This window comes from Cupressus sempervirens, chromosome 9 (assembly GCF_028749045.1).
Source record: "Cupressus sempervirens isolate cs-2001-9-10 chromosome 9, ASM2874904v1, whole genome shotgun sequence".
NCBI classification, from domain to species: Eukaryota; Viridiplantae; Streptophyta; class Pinopsida; order Cupressales; family Cupressaceae; genus Cupressus; species Cupressus sempervirens.
The window spans coordinates 586796981-586813068 of record NC_143126.1 but is presented as its reverse complement, the minus strand read 5'-3'; positions in this window follow the sequence as shown (position 1 = coordinate 586813068).

The following is a 16088-nucleotide window of genomic DNA, read 5'->3' as shown; positions in this document are numbered from 1 at the left end:
TAGTTGAAGGTATTGGAGATGAAGGCAGATCCTCCTAATAAAGAGTTGTTGAGTATTTATCATAGGTTGAGGAGTTGTATCATGTGTTACATGAGTTGATCATTGTTGAGTTGTCATTTTGCACAATGCTTAACAGCAGGAATCCTTTCGAACTCCTCTCTTAAAAAGCTAATATGGGATCAACTCCAAGGTTCTACATGATCTTACAGCCTACTAGAATTTTCTCAGTAGAAGATAAATCTGAGTGTTCATGAGGAGGCCTTTGTTGGTTCTAACCAATTTTGGATAAGATGTTGAATCTTCTTGCTATCTCAAAAGAATAACCACACAAAAGAAATTATTTTTTTTATATTTTTCTATTTATAATGAATGTAGTTTTAACTATGAAACTATATGAATTCCTAAATTAACCAAGTGTTTGTAAAAAAAAATAGCAAAGATAGGGTAACAAGAAGTTTTAAAAAATGACTTGAAAAGTAAATCCCTAATGGACATAAACCACAGAAACAACACGTCTGTGTGTTAAGCCTTTGAAAAGATTGGTAGGTAACCAATGAAAATAGGAGCAGTGCTTTCTTAATTCCACTAATACAATCATCGATGGGAATTCAGTAACCATAAGATGTTTCACTTTTCATCAAATCTCAAGGCCACAAAAAGTTCCTCATGCAAGACAAAAATCTATTTAGGAACAATAGGGTGATCTCTTCTCCAACTAAGTATGTCAGCAGAATTTGTAAACACGTGGCAAACACTAGAATTAAAAGATCACTCAAAAAAATAACACAATAAAACTATTGGTTCCATTACACTCCATGAACATATATTCACCAAATATAACACACTCAAGCAATAATACAACACTCTAAATGAGAGCACCAATAGCATATATTATTGCATCAAAATAACGGCCCAGAATACATATTCAATTCCTCAATTTATAGGAAATCTTCTCTTCAATTTGTGTTGAGAGTTGGAGATTTTTTCATGCAAATATATTCTTAAAACTAATAAAACAAATCTATTTATGTACAAAGTGACTCTCTAATTGGTGCTAAGTAGGACTCCACCCTTGTTTATATCATTTAATGGGTGCATGAGCCTTTACAAGTCTCAAAACAAAGAAATCAAAAGAAAATAAGAAGAAGAAAGCTAACAAATGATGTAGGAGTCTTTGGAGATGCCAAAAATAGAAGCTCAACCTTCTCTGGACATTTGTAGGAGTTAAACTGCCATCAGAATGTATTTTTGATGCATGGAAAGCTCTAAATTTGGAACTGACAGTTAACTACCGGTGCACCTCTAATTTCTTCAAAACTTTCAATGCACCTTTGGAGAAGCACACCTTGTGTACCTTGGGAGAAGTGCATCTTAGAAGACAGGGTTCAAAAAATGCAAAATTTTCCCAAGTGTTAAAATTGAAATTCTAGCTTTTCGATTTTGTTCCCCTTCATACCAGAGCTATGTCTGGGTATTTGCTCTTGAATTTCTCTATAATCTCCATTACTTGAGTTGCATCCAGAAAATCTAAAGCATCATATTTATCCTTTACTTTTTGTCAATAGTTTCCTACCTCTATGTGAGTCTCTACAAAATCTTCCAATTTCACATCTGATTCTTGCAATGCCTCTTCAATCTTAAATGCTTGTCTAATATCCTCATTAGTGGAAGCTTCGTCATAAGTCTTCCAAAATTGTTCAACAACTACTTGTGCAGTCATGATTTTATCCCTTGAATTATCTTCAAAAATGTCAAGGCAAGCATTGTTGTAATGTCTCTCTACTTCAAAAATCTGCTCTTGGGCTTGATACTTGAGCTTATGAATATTCGCATGTAATGTTTCCATTACTTTATTACCATCTACAATCTTCTCAATCCAATCATCTATCTTATATTATTCATCTATCATATATACATCCATCAACATCTCGTACCTCTAACCCTTTGTTGAGTGCAATGCTTTCAGGTCTTTACCCCAGGTATGTATTTCATCCATCAACCCAAAATCCTGGTTCAACATAGCAACCAGCTTGTCTGCATTATTCTACATGTGGTGTAGCAGTATAAGATTTCTATGATTTGCACACCTTTTTCTTCAAAACTTTCTTGCCATTATTGACAAGCCTTCAAAAATGGATCTAATTGTACATTCTCCTTATCCCTCTTATCGAGTGTCGTACCTAAAATCTCCTCAAGATTTTTAGGATCCAATGGACCAACTACTTCATGCAAATAACCTGTTAGGAATTCATTCTACTCTCAAAGCTTTAACACTGTAGACTCATCATGTTCTAAGTGCTTAAACATTTCTTTGGTTCTCGTAGTAACCATTAATTTGGTAGTATCCACAGTGGGTTTTCCAAGAAAGACCTCTTTAATCTGATAATCTTTTGGGGTCAGCTCCTCAATATCTTAATGTGGAGGAGGGATACCAACATAGGCGAACAAGTCTTAATTTTGGTTGCTCATAACAAAGGCCATTGTTCGTGTATCACCCACAGGTGGCTTAGGTTTCTTGAGGGATTCAATTAATTCTCTCATTCCCTCTTCCTCAATACAATGCAGTTTCCTTTTATGCCTAAACATCACCTCTTTTCTCAACCATCTTGGAGTATCTTCCGCCAGAGACTTATTCTTAGATGAAGAGGGGGCTTGTACCACTAGGCCCTTTCCCTTATCGCTCCTCTCCAAAGTCCTCTCCTTTTGTGAGAGATCTACATCAAGAATCTCTATGTCTATTGAGTCCATATTCCTCACCTCCATATCTTGGGAAGTCTATTGAGGTTCCTCATCTATTTTCCCCTCCTATGATAGTTCATTGATAGGTCTTTGTTGTGGCTTTTCTTCCTATTCAACTTGTACCTGTTCTTCATTATCTGGAGGGAGAGGAGTAATTGAACCTTTATCCAAGAAAGATAAATCTTGACTTGGTGATGGTGGAGCAATTAAAGGTCCTTGTGGCTATGGTGGCAATTGACTTCAATCCTCTTGTGGAGGTTGATTTTTTGGTGTATCCCTTATTTGATCACTTACAAGTTCAATGTTGATAGGCATGAAATCAAGATTTGACATCTTAAAGACATCAACTTCTTGATCCTCTTTCTCATCAATCTGTTGTTGTAACTCATCCTCTGAAGTTATAACCTGAATAGGTTGTGTAGGAATGGATGATGGCATTATAGTGGAGCTCCTTCTCTGTTCTACCTCATTAGCCCTAGCAAGATGAGTCCTTTGACTCAAGGGAAGGTTATCTTCTTTTTCTTCATCATCATATTCTTCTTCTTCTTCTGGAATAACTTTTGGGACTGACAAAAAAGGAATAACCTTTCTTATCACCTTTTCTCTCATTGTCCTTTTAACTATATTTTTCATCTTTTTCTTCTTAGGAGCTAACGGAGAGGCTTCTTCCTCTTGGGAAGGCGGTGACACTTTGTGTGCTTCTTCTTCATCTTCTTACCCTTGTTCTAGCGGTGGCACTAGCAAATTATCCTGAGTCTAAATGACTTTTACATTTTTTGCCCTTTGGTTCTCAAGTGCTTGAGTTGCCTCTTCTTTAGGCTTAGCTTGCTAAGGATAAGCTCTTTTCCTTTTATTCTTACCCTTCTATGCCCTGAATTATCCAACTTCTCTATCAAGTTGATGCACTATTTCTGGCCTTATTGGAGATTGGTCTATGAATGTTGGCACTATCACTTTTAATCCTCTACCTTTCTCTCGGCGATTTGTAGCTTGGAAAACTATTATTTATGAAATCAAATCCAACTTGAATGGTCTCTTAATTCATTCTTTGGTCAACTAGATGATATGTCTGGCCCTATGATTGATATCCATATTTTCTTCTCTATCACTCTTTGCATTCATGATAGGCCAATCATATATCTTATCTCGATTATATAAGGGATATAAGACCTCTTTAGTATCTTGTTGCACAATCTTTAATGGGACCTTCATTTTTAAGGCACTACCTACCAAATAAAGAGTCATCCTACAATAATCCCTTATCTAGATCTTGTAGCTATCTACTACATTCATCCAATGATCCGCTTTACTAAACTCTACCAATGTTATCAAAACATGGATGAGGGGATTTATAATCCTCCAAGGGATACTAATCCCATTCTGACTCAAAAGTCATGATATCCTGCTTTTGATTGACACCAAATAGATGTATAGTGATGGGCCATACCCAAGTCTTCTTATGTTGCTTCCTTACTCTATCATATACAAACAAGAGTTTTCATGCAATCTCTAGCAAAATGAGCCTATCACATGGAGACCTAGGGAGGTTCTTAGGATTTACAGTTGTGCCTACTACCCTTAAGTAAGTGAATGTCTTGAATTGGATGTAGTGGGTGCATATTTTGGTAATCTTTGTTGTTGCCTCTTCTGACATCCTTTTTGCATAGTCTCCCTCAATGAATTGGATGATTTCAAAAATGAAGGCATCATTCACTATTTTGCATTCCTTGTTGTGATCTAAGAACTTCTTCTTCACCAGCTAGGGGTATACCACATAAGGCCATGCATTAGCATCTTGCAAGTTGTCCCTTTTAAACAACCCTAGGTAATCTATAGTTCTTGATGCTAATAGATACACCAAATAATATGTCATATAGAACCTTAGGTCATTTTTTACCACCACTAGCTGTTCATCCAAATTCTTATTGAGAATTATGGCCCATTCAATTGGCATCTTTGTCATTCTAATGATTTCAATGAAGTGTACCATCCAAATGTTTAAGTGTCCCAATGTTGGTGATCCCATGATTCTGCTCAGGAGCACTATGGAATGTCTGATATCATCCTTCATATGACCTCTTATCATATCTACTTTCCCTACTTTTCACCCAAGAGGTGTTCTATCAATGAGATATGAAGATTGAATAATCTCTGTGGCTTCCTGTTCATGATCTCTACACCACCTTTCTGCTTAATGGTATGTCAGTCTTATATATTAATATACCCTTGGAAGATGGAAAACTTTCTTGATGTTCTCAAGCCTCAGATCTAAGATGATCTCCCCTGTTATGCTTTTCACCACTCTTTCCTCTGAAACATGATTCTCTGCCAATGTCATAATTGGCTCAGAATATTGTACTAAAACTGGGTATGAAGCTGCATTTACTAACCCTGATCTTATAAGTGCAGACACCATTGAGGGTCTCTCATTTAGTTTGTTGCATAGAACCAAGAATGTGTTCCATTTAGTATAGCCTAACTTAGTGTCTCGAATCTTTGAATGTGCATCCTAGAAGCATGATTTCAATGGAACATCTTGAAATTTGAAGACCACGATTTTTAGAGCAATCTTTGCAGTGAGGGAGGACAAGGAGGAAGCCATTTTATCTATACCAAAAAACATACATTAGTCCAAAAGGTGGAAAAAATCAATTTAGACAAACCCTAGTTAGGAAAAAATCAAACTTAAAACCTGAAAACCACAAAACAGCTAGAAAACTTATCATTTTATACTTTTTTAGACAAATCTATGTTGCACCTTAAGGGTGCACTAGGTTTTCGTTTCCCCTTTAGTAAACCTTCAACACTAAGGGTGCGCACATAGTGCACCTTGTGGGGTGCGCTATGTGCGCACCCTTACAACACTAAGGAGAAAAGTTTGTCTTTGAAAGGTGTGCATGTGTGCACCTTGGATAGGTGAACACATACACACCTTTCGCTTAGGTCAATGCTTAATTTTTTTTAAAGTTTTCATTAAATTTTGTTAAACTTTGTGAAAAAAGGTGTGCACCTTGCTCACCTTCGATAGGTGCACAATGTGTACACCTTTTTTTCCTTTTATGTTTGTTTGTGTTGTCTGTAGGTTTAGAAGATGAAGCACACCTCTATGGGTGCAGAGGTGTGCTCACTAGAAGATAGAGGAAGAAAATGAAGTAAGGAAGGGGTGGGGTCCTCGGCCTTTATAAGCCCAAGATACAGCGCACCTTTGGAGGTGCACACCAGTGCATGTATGTAGGTGTGCACTTCTAAAGGGAAGTGCTCCCAAACTAGTTCCCTTAGCATTCTAGTGCACCTTGAGAGGTGTCCTAGGTGTGCTAGTGCTCACCTTGACATCCAAAGTTCACTTTTTCCTTAAAACCTCTAGTTTCTAACAACTGCATTTTTCAGGCAAAAGAGCCAAACTAGGCTTAAACACCTAGTAGAACCCTAAAAAAGACTCAGACCCCAGACTAGGGGTCTAGACATCAAAAAATTATACTAGGGGGTCCCCATTTCTAGGAGAAATGGGGTGTACATTGTGAAACCACAACAATCATGTTACTCAAATTCTTAATAAGAGCCATACTAATTGTAAACTTTGAATCCAAACATTTTTGCATTGATGTTCAACCAAACTTTCACATTTAGGGGGACTTAATTACTAGAATAGCCACTAATATACTAACTTTAGTTGGAAGAAAATATGACTTGAAATAGATAAGACTAAACTTTGAAAGTACTAGGAAACTCATAATCTTGGATGAAGTATGGTCCTTCAAATAATTATTCAAAAGTGGCAATATGGTTATTAAACCATTCCTCCTAATTTTTTATATGTGTTGTCCATTTTATATCTATAGTACATTAAATTGAAATAATATTATCTAATAGAGGCTACCATTTAGCACCCATATATGTATGAGGTAATCATTTATCTGCTCATTCATTCTTTGTGGAAGATAATAGAATATAGCTCTTTCTTGACTGAGTTTTACTTTCCTAGAAAAATAATTTCCTTAGATGTAGTCATAATTCTTTACTTGTTGATAGAAAAAAATGTGATTATATTTCCCATAACCAAGTTGAAAACTATCCACAAGTACCTTTTCTTTAATCATATTGATTTAAAGACTATGTTCTTCCCCTTCTTCAGCAAGGAAATATGCAAGAATATTTATGTCACTTTCTATATGTTTTACATAAAATTGAGAGATATCCAAGAGTTGATCACATATAAGTAATCTCCCATGAACAACTTTATTTTTAGATTCCCTTTTTAAAAAATCCTAGAAGATTACACATAAGAAATGGTTGATATCCAATCAATGGTTAAAACTTCTTGGAAGAGTTTACCACATCTAATAGTTATTTATGTGTTGTGATAGTTCATTCAACTTCATTAAAATCCTATGCATGTCAAAAAAATTATTCCTTTCTTTTATCCTTTCATTCAAGACACCAAATCAAGCAATTTCACTTACGTCAATTTCAACAATCCTAGACCCATCACTTGGTATCTCTAGTGGTGGCAGCTTCTTGCATTGTACCTTAATTCTAGTAATTGACTTGTTATATTCCTTTTTCCAAGGAGGTGAGTTATTTCTAATAAGTTTGTTCATTTTATGTTTATCATCTACTATTCTTGTATAATGTCCCCTTTTTGGGTTAGTCAAAATTGATAATAATTTAATAAATTGTGATAGTCATTTCAGCTATCAAATGATATTTATTATTTTGTTTTATGATCAAAGGATACAAATATTATCCAATTTTCCTAGACATTGTCTATGGACTCCCTCAAAGTTTACAAATCTAAGCCCATTTAATGAATGGGACACTCACCCCTACCCTCTATTGGGATAAGATCCATTAGACTAGATTTATACAAGCCCTTCCTCAATGACAAAATATACTTTTGATCAAATGGACAAAATAATAGTAATATTGAGAATGATATACTTTCAATAATTATTTGATGCAGGAGCATCTTGGGTGTAAGGAAAATCTTGCATCACCCAAAAATATTTTATTTTCAGCCTTTTTCTATTTTAATAAGGACTAGTAGACAGAGTGGTTACTATTTATGGGAACTTGCTATTTTTAGTAATTTTTTCATACAATCTCAGAATGTTCACATTTTCTATAGGAAGGTTCATTTTAGAGATATAAGCCTACCATAAATATCTCTATGCTCCATCTTAAGTATCAGAGAAGTTATTGCAGATTTTCGGTGGAAAATTTTGTAGAAAAATCTTCAGGCTCACTGTTGGAGGCCTTAGAGTGTCTGGATGAGGTTTGAAAAGTCGACGGAAGAGTGCTAGCGCGGCTCTAAGCCTGTAGATTAGGAGCTGGCATTTTTGAAAAGTGGTTATAATAGCCAATCGGAGCAACGATTCGTGAGTTATGGCCTTCAGAAGTTGGGCTACCAAAATTTTTTAAATAATTTGTCAAAGTTGTATTTGGTCAACTCTATGTGTATTATTAGGGTCTTTGGCCCTAGGTATTAAGTTTGAGCATCTAGAACCTTATCGGGCGGCATAAAACTACCTATTTAAGAAAGGCTCGAACATTATCTAGAGTAGCTCTAGGTGATAGTTCGTAGCACTGTCTTGCAGATTACTGTAATGAAGGCACCCATTTCTGTTAGCATATTGTAATTGAGAATTCTATAATTTCGCATTTGCAGTGATAATATGAAGTCCATATTTTGTTCTCACATTTGTTGTTGTTTCTTTGTTTCTGTTATGAGTTTATGGTATTAAGGGAAGTCCCCTGCATCATTATTTTTAATAATATTTAGAACTTGATTTCATTCTTTATCATCCTCCAATATTATGAATTATGATTAATAATAGTACTAAGATTATATTATCCATCTTAGTAAAAATTTAAAGAAATTTATTCTATATTTATATTTGTTCCATAATAGATATTCACTTAATAAAATGTGTATATTTCCCTTGCATACCTAGAGTACTAATATCACTATATAAATGTAGGTATAATGAATAATGGATCCTACCTCTACATGGGGTATCTTGTAGGAAAATTAAAGAAGTTAATATAATATCTAACACCTTCTTAGTTGGTTGTGTCCCTTAACACATGTGTGAGGTGATCGATCGACTCATTCATTTAGTGCACTTAACATTATTTAGAAATAACATTATTCTTATTTAATAATATTAGAAATAATATTATTAAAATGTATTAATTTTGATTGATATTTTATCAATATCTATTATTTATTATTTATTTATATTGTCTTTAGATGATAAAAAAATGTGTAGTTTATTCCATTAAAAACTATATCAATTCATATGTCAATTTCAAAATTCATTATATAAGTGGTCATGACATCTTGCATAAAATCCACTTATATAATTGACTAGCTCAAGAAACTCTTGAAGATTTTTTATTTTTCACTTTGACTTGTTCAATCCTTTTGAGAATGTGGTTTTGTATTTCAATATGACCTCTGGTAGGATATGATTTCCTACAAAGGTTAATGATATAGTACAAAAAACCAATTTATTGGAATTGAGACATAATCCATGGATTTGGAAAATATTTTAAAACTACTTCAACTGTTGCATATGGGATATTGGAAATTGACTAAAAAATTGAATATCATCAATATGGTTAAACAAATTTAGTACAAGTTTTGAAGATACTATCCATCTGATCTTCAAAGATGGATAGGTTTAGAGAGAGATGAATAAACATGGACGGTGATAAATGGATGGCATATTTCCAATGCGTATTAAAAAACTCAAAATATGATAAGAAATATTAAAGTTATGTCAACTTTACTCAGATATGTGTTTTTTTTTTTTTTTTAAATAGATATCCATTTAAAACAAATACATATTTCAAACATGTATTATTTCAAACAAATATCCTTTTTTAAAACATAAAATTTAAGAAAAACATGAGTAAATAGGTTTCCATTAGTAACATATATTTATTTTTCAAACATAATGCATTTTCCTCCCTTTTTGTCTTAAGATCACTTTGCATTCCACTTAAGGGTGTCAAACTTAGAAAGACAACAAAGAAAATGTGTTTACAAGTTTTTCTTGTTTTTCTAAGATTTATCCATGTGGCTAATGACTTTGTTTTCAAATCCAATTTTGATGAAATGAAAGAGTTCATTAGGGAAATTTTAAGATTTCCACCAAACTAAATTATGCCTGATTTTGAATTTAATTAATAGTTATTATTAATTTTGTATGCTCATTAAGACTAAAGTACTTATTGATAGGCTAACTGAAAAATATCTATACCTTTCAAATGATAACACATTTCTTGATTCCACAAGTTGTTGCATACTTTATGCTTCCTATAGCATTTGATGATAAATTTTGAACAATGTGAGTGTTTTACTATATTATGGTCTATAGTCATACAAGTTTTTATATTTTTAAAAATTTATCCGGTTGCATATTTCAAATGCCCTCTTATCTGTAAAACTATTGTTTATCACTCATGTGACGGAGGTTGTTTTACATGATGTTGGAAGAAAGCTTGTGTTGGGATGTATGGAGCTCCTCCTATTTTGGGCATTTCCCCTTGTGGTATTAATTTTGGCCTATCTACATACCCTAGCCCTACGATTTTCTCTAACATGATGGAAATGCTCATGTCTTTCCTATAGATTATGTTACTCCATCTCTTTTGGATTTTGGCCCTAGTCTTAGGGATCCCTCTATTGGGAAACATTCATCTATTATTTCTTTAGTTTTTAGTGCTAGTGGTTCCAACACTAAGTTGAAGGAGAAGGATACCCATAAAAAATCTATTACTACTAGTGAAAGGAACTACAATCGTGCTACCAAATTTATCGATGACATCCCCTCAGAGGTGAAAGCTCCTTTCATTTCTTGTGCCAAGACTCCACTTATGGTGGTTCTTGGCCCTTAAGTGGTGGATAATGTAGATATCTACTAGAGTTGTGGGCTAGTTGGTAGACTTATATGCCTTTGACCCTCTCTTCTAAATCTACAATTCTACATAACCAACTCTTGTATACATTTGGTATCAAGTGACATTAAGCTCTACCCTTTTGCTAAGGAATTTTTATTTTTTTCTTATAATGGAAGAGCATGATTTATTTTTGAACAAATTATTAATTCAACAGAATCACTCCCTTTTTTCCAAACCCTAGACAATTTTATCTTATCCTCTTATTGAATAACTCAATTTGGGTTCAATGTGGGTTCGCCTTTTAAATATCCTATTCAATTTAGATAGGAAATATGTTTATTATACTTGTCATATCGGTGTTTGCATCGATTGTTATTGATGTTAAAACATCCATACTGACACCATGTTGCTATTGGCTTTTATGTGACATGTTTTGATGGCAATGTTATTGGCATCTTGATAGGAGCATTCTTCAAAATACAAATATCTTACATCTTATGTTTTGTTGGTCAGTTCATTTATGTGGTATTATTACATGTGGTGCAGTTTCTTGGTACAGTTTTGCGATGAGAAAGATTATTTCTGATAGATAATATCTTTCATATCTTGAAACTTTTGAAGCATGTGTACCAGTTTCTTTTTTGTTCTACTTTTTGGTATATTTACTAGTCTCTTGGATGACTTGTGATGGTTGATTAGATGTTCTTGTATGTTTGACATCGGTGCTAGTAGATATTTTTGTCTTGGTGGTTGGTGTAGGACCAGAAAACAGGCTAATATCTAACATACTATGAGTAAATCACAAACTCAATAAGCATACATTGACACCCTCTAGTCTACCATGAAAGCCAAATAAATAAAAGGAAGCAACATAAAGTTAGAAACCCCCTCTTTCATTTGTAGCTCAATCTATGGCATGTCATGTGACACCTCAAACCCACTTAAAGCCAAGAATCTATGACAATGGAAGCCAAATATGGACATGCATAAGGAATAAGAATATATGGATTATGAAATATCTTATCCAAGTGTAAGGACAGAATCCATGATGTAAAATGCCCATGTGTCATGATGATGTCAAGATTGTGTCAATATTATGTGGAATATCTGAATTAAAAATCCATATATCCACACAAATAGAAATTTGGAATTTGGAAATTAATGGTGGAAAATATGACTTAGGAAATTGAGAACTTCCATAGTTTGTGAATGATGAATCAATTAATGAATAAAATTAATTTATTGAGGATGATAATTAGGACGAATAATTAGTAAAATGACATAGGATTAAATTGGGTTATTCAATCCTATAGAGAAAATTAGTAAATGATTGGCCAATTTGATTAAATAAGTGTGACAATATCCTTTGATGAAAATGTGATGATTATTGAGATTGACTAGGATGATGACAGGTAGACCAAAGTCATGGTCAAATTGATTGATTGATTAAAATTGAAAACATGCCAAGGACACATGACATGAATTAAGGACATGTAACACTTAATCGACATCGTAAATGCTACAGGATCGAGATTGATTAATATGGTTGATCATAATAACATCAACAAATGCTATCAGTGTTATTAAGATGGTTTGATGATGTCATGATCTAACACTAAGGGACTCAATAATGTCCATGATTGAATGACAAGAATGATGGTTTGACCTGGCACTAAGAGTCATGACAATAGAAAGGTCAGATTGATGGGTTTGATAGATTGATAGGTTTTTGAGACACTAAAAGCCACAAAAATGCCTAGGATTGGACAAATGACGACAGATTTGGGATTTTTGACACATTCCAAGTTGATTAAGACTGATTCTGAGTGATTCTAAGTAGATTTGAGGTGATTCTAGGTTGATTTGATATGATTCTGAGTTGATTTGATATGATTTTTGATGATGTTGAAATGGTTCTGAAATGATCTGCAATTGATGTGAAAGAGGATACAAATGATGACAGACACTGTTGAGATATGATCAGGTTGGCCAAAAGATCAGAGTTAGTGGAATGAGAAAATGGGATGAATTAGTATGAAAATGTGATGAAACTGTAGATGCAAACCATTTTTTAGTGTCTACAGTTGGACACAATTATTCTTGGTTTTCAACTTCATTAGCTTAATAATTGGGGTCATCAATTCATCCTATGATCATAGATTCCCATTTTTTGAACTTTTCTATAGTATTCCTATGGTATTGATAGTTTTGATAAAACTTGATATATCTTATGAGTTACCTATTTATAATAAAGTGATGTGGTGATGTATTCTCCCATATTTAGGTTTGATGCTTGTAATTAAATGTAAAAATTAAAATGATGCATTAGCAATGTTACACATCTTGTTTATTGGCTGACAAATGTAATCTTGAATATTAGTATAAATAAAGAAGACCTTTTGTATTCAAGAGGGTTGAGTTTTTTAAAGAAGCATAGAAGTGCATACTTGTGTTGGTTGTGCATTGTAATGGAAATGTAAACTTATTTAGATAGATTTTTATCAAGGAAAATAGGTTTTAACGGGGCCCTGAAACCCTTACATAACTAAGAACAAATAAAAATGAAATGCTTAGAGTAACAATTTAACTAAAAGCAACCAATTGAAACAGCCCCCCACAAATAAAACAAAGAAACCTAAAAAAACCAAGGGGGCAGGAAAAACCAGGACTGACAAAAAAAGCCAGGAAAGTCACTTAGGTGATTTCTTTGAGTATTTCCACTACACTAATTTCCAGCACCAACAATCTACTAGCCACCTCCTTCATGTTTGAGAGATCTTTGTCAAGTTCCTAAATGTCCTTATTCATGTTGGATCTAGTACGCTTCCTCAAACTATCTTCAGGTGACCTATCCTTGGCACTGTTGGGACAAGGGTCCTCCTCCTTACTGGCTTTATGATCTTCTACTTTATTAATGAGCACCTTTATACTCCCATTAGCCTCTTTGAGAATGTTATAGCTTTGTTCAACCATAATATGCATTAAGCTCTCCATAGTTTGGACCTTGTTCTTCACTTCCTCCACTCTGTTGTCCATGCTCTTTTCATCCTTCGTTATCTTGTTCTTCAAGCTATAGTTCTCTCTCTCCAAGTTGCTCACTCTGTATTTGATCTCTTGGATTTCATGAAAAATTCATTTGATGGTGCGAAAGTTGTCCACCGCACTATATTTGGCATTGTCAAGAACATCCATTTAAGGATTTTCCTTAGTGGTCTCACTAAAAATCACAAGGGTTGGGTCAATCAACTCTTCCATTTGGATTTTTCCCTCTTCATTCTCTTTGACCAAAGTTCTGATCAATTCTATGCTAATCCCCATTTTAGCAAAAACAATGTCAAAATTTCTCCACAACACATTCCTATCCTTGCCCATAATCGAGCATTTGTATTTGTTGGTTCTGAATTCCTCATAGCCCTACTCCTACTCCTCCCCTTCGCTCTGATTAATGTTCCCCTTCTGCCTCATCCTTCCCCATCCCCTATTTTTCCTCCTTGGAATCAAAGACTTTCCCTCTTTTCTGGCCCCTAGAGATCAGGACTTCCTCCTTTTTGTTGGTCAGCATTTTGATGGTGATGTTTCTCTTGCCCCTCTTCCTCTTTGTGCCCTCCCCTTCTCTGAGATAAGTCTCTTCCTCACCTTTAGCATTGTTTTCCTCTGTATCCATGCCCTCAGCCCTTTCATTATAGTCCATGTCCAAAGATGTGTCAAAACCCTATTTAGGTTTGAATAGTGCTTTTTTCTCCTTTTCTGTTGTAATGATTCTTTTACCAGAGTTGTGTCGCGGGGGCTCATCCTCCTCCAAGTCTATGTACATTTCAAGGTTGTCCACAGTATCAAAAGGGATATGGTCCTCTCCCGACTCTTCTAAGTCCCCTCTGCCCTTCTTTCCCTCCTTCCTATTCTTAATTTGTTTCCCCATAGACCTAGCCTTGTCAAACATGCAATTACAAAAACATGCAATTGTATGTGCAATTGTTTTCATGTTCAAAAATAATATAAAATACATGTCACTTGACAAGAGAGATCTTTTATTAGAGCTTTGTGGTAATTTTTAGAGAAAAAAATGTTATGAATCAATACATGAATTTATCTTAAGAATATACTTTTTCCCAAAAATATTTTAAAAATTCTCCTATTTACTCACTCAAGAACATAGATCATTTCACCATGTTAAAAAAACAGTATTGGCCATCAATTGTGTGTTTGTTTTAATTGGTCAATATTTTATTGAAATTTAATTGTTTTTGTGTTTAGAATTAATTGTTGTAGACCTCATGACATTGAATTTTTAGTTCTAGGATTATTGTGACGTGGCCATTTGACTCGTCACCCCTAAAAACATGTTCAAGAGCATGATTCAAAACGTTTTGAATTTTAAAACATTGTACTCCTTGAAACACACCATGGGAAAAGTAGGTACAATCGCAATAATGGAGATATTATAAAGCTATCATCTACTTAATACTACATAATTTTGCATGTCAAGTACTCCAACCTATTAAAATTAAAAACAGAACTAGAACCTTCTTTTCAATACTTTTCAATAATGTTATCCTATTAATTGACTGTAAGTCCAATTTGTACCATTGCAATCAACTATTATATCAACTGAGTGAAATAAACTTGTCTGCAAAAATGCACAACTAAAGAATAAAGAAAACAGTTAGCTGGTTGCATGCAATATACCAACACTGCTATAAGTGCAAGGTTGAGGTCTACTTTTCCCCATTTTTCCATCATAAGTTTTAAGAGAACAACTAATGCCGTGAATAATAGTTTATAAAAAATATTTAAAAACTCCTGCTCATAAAGCTGAAAAGGTTGTACACAATTACGAAGAATGAAAAGTGACCAATTTTATATTGTTCGTTACTTGTTCAACTATTTCTTTATTTCAGTCCCGTCGGTTCAATACTACAGGATCTGTTTGTTGTTAAATAAGCAAGTGAATGTGCAACTTTGATCTGTATATTGTTAAATAAGCGAGTGTGCAACTTTATTTCGTGCTTAAAGAGTGTTTAAAGGCGAAGGAACCTAAATTTTCAACGACTAAAATTATATTGGATCTTATCTTGTTTATAAGAAGTTATGGACCAGTTTTCTAACACATGAAATTTCAATTGAACTTAATCACATTTGATCAGATATATTGCCATAGTTAGTACATTCTAATAATTAATTATTATTCTTGAAATTCAGATTAAACTTATCGCATTTGATCAGATATATTGTCATATTTAGTACATTCTACTAATTAATTGTTGTACAGTCATATTATATCTAAATCCTATTAAAAAGAACCAATTTCTCAATATTTATTCTTTTGATTATATTTGTTCTTATGCTATTCAAAACCAACCTGAAGATGATGTAATTATTCTTACCAAATTTGAAAAATCCATAGCTCTGGACCCAAGTGTGTGGCTTGTGTGTCCTTAACTAAG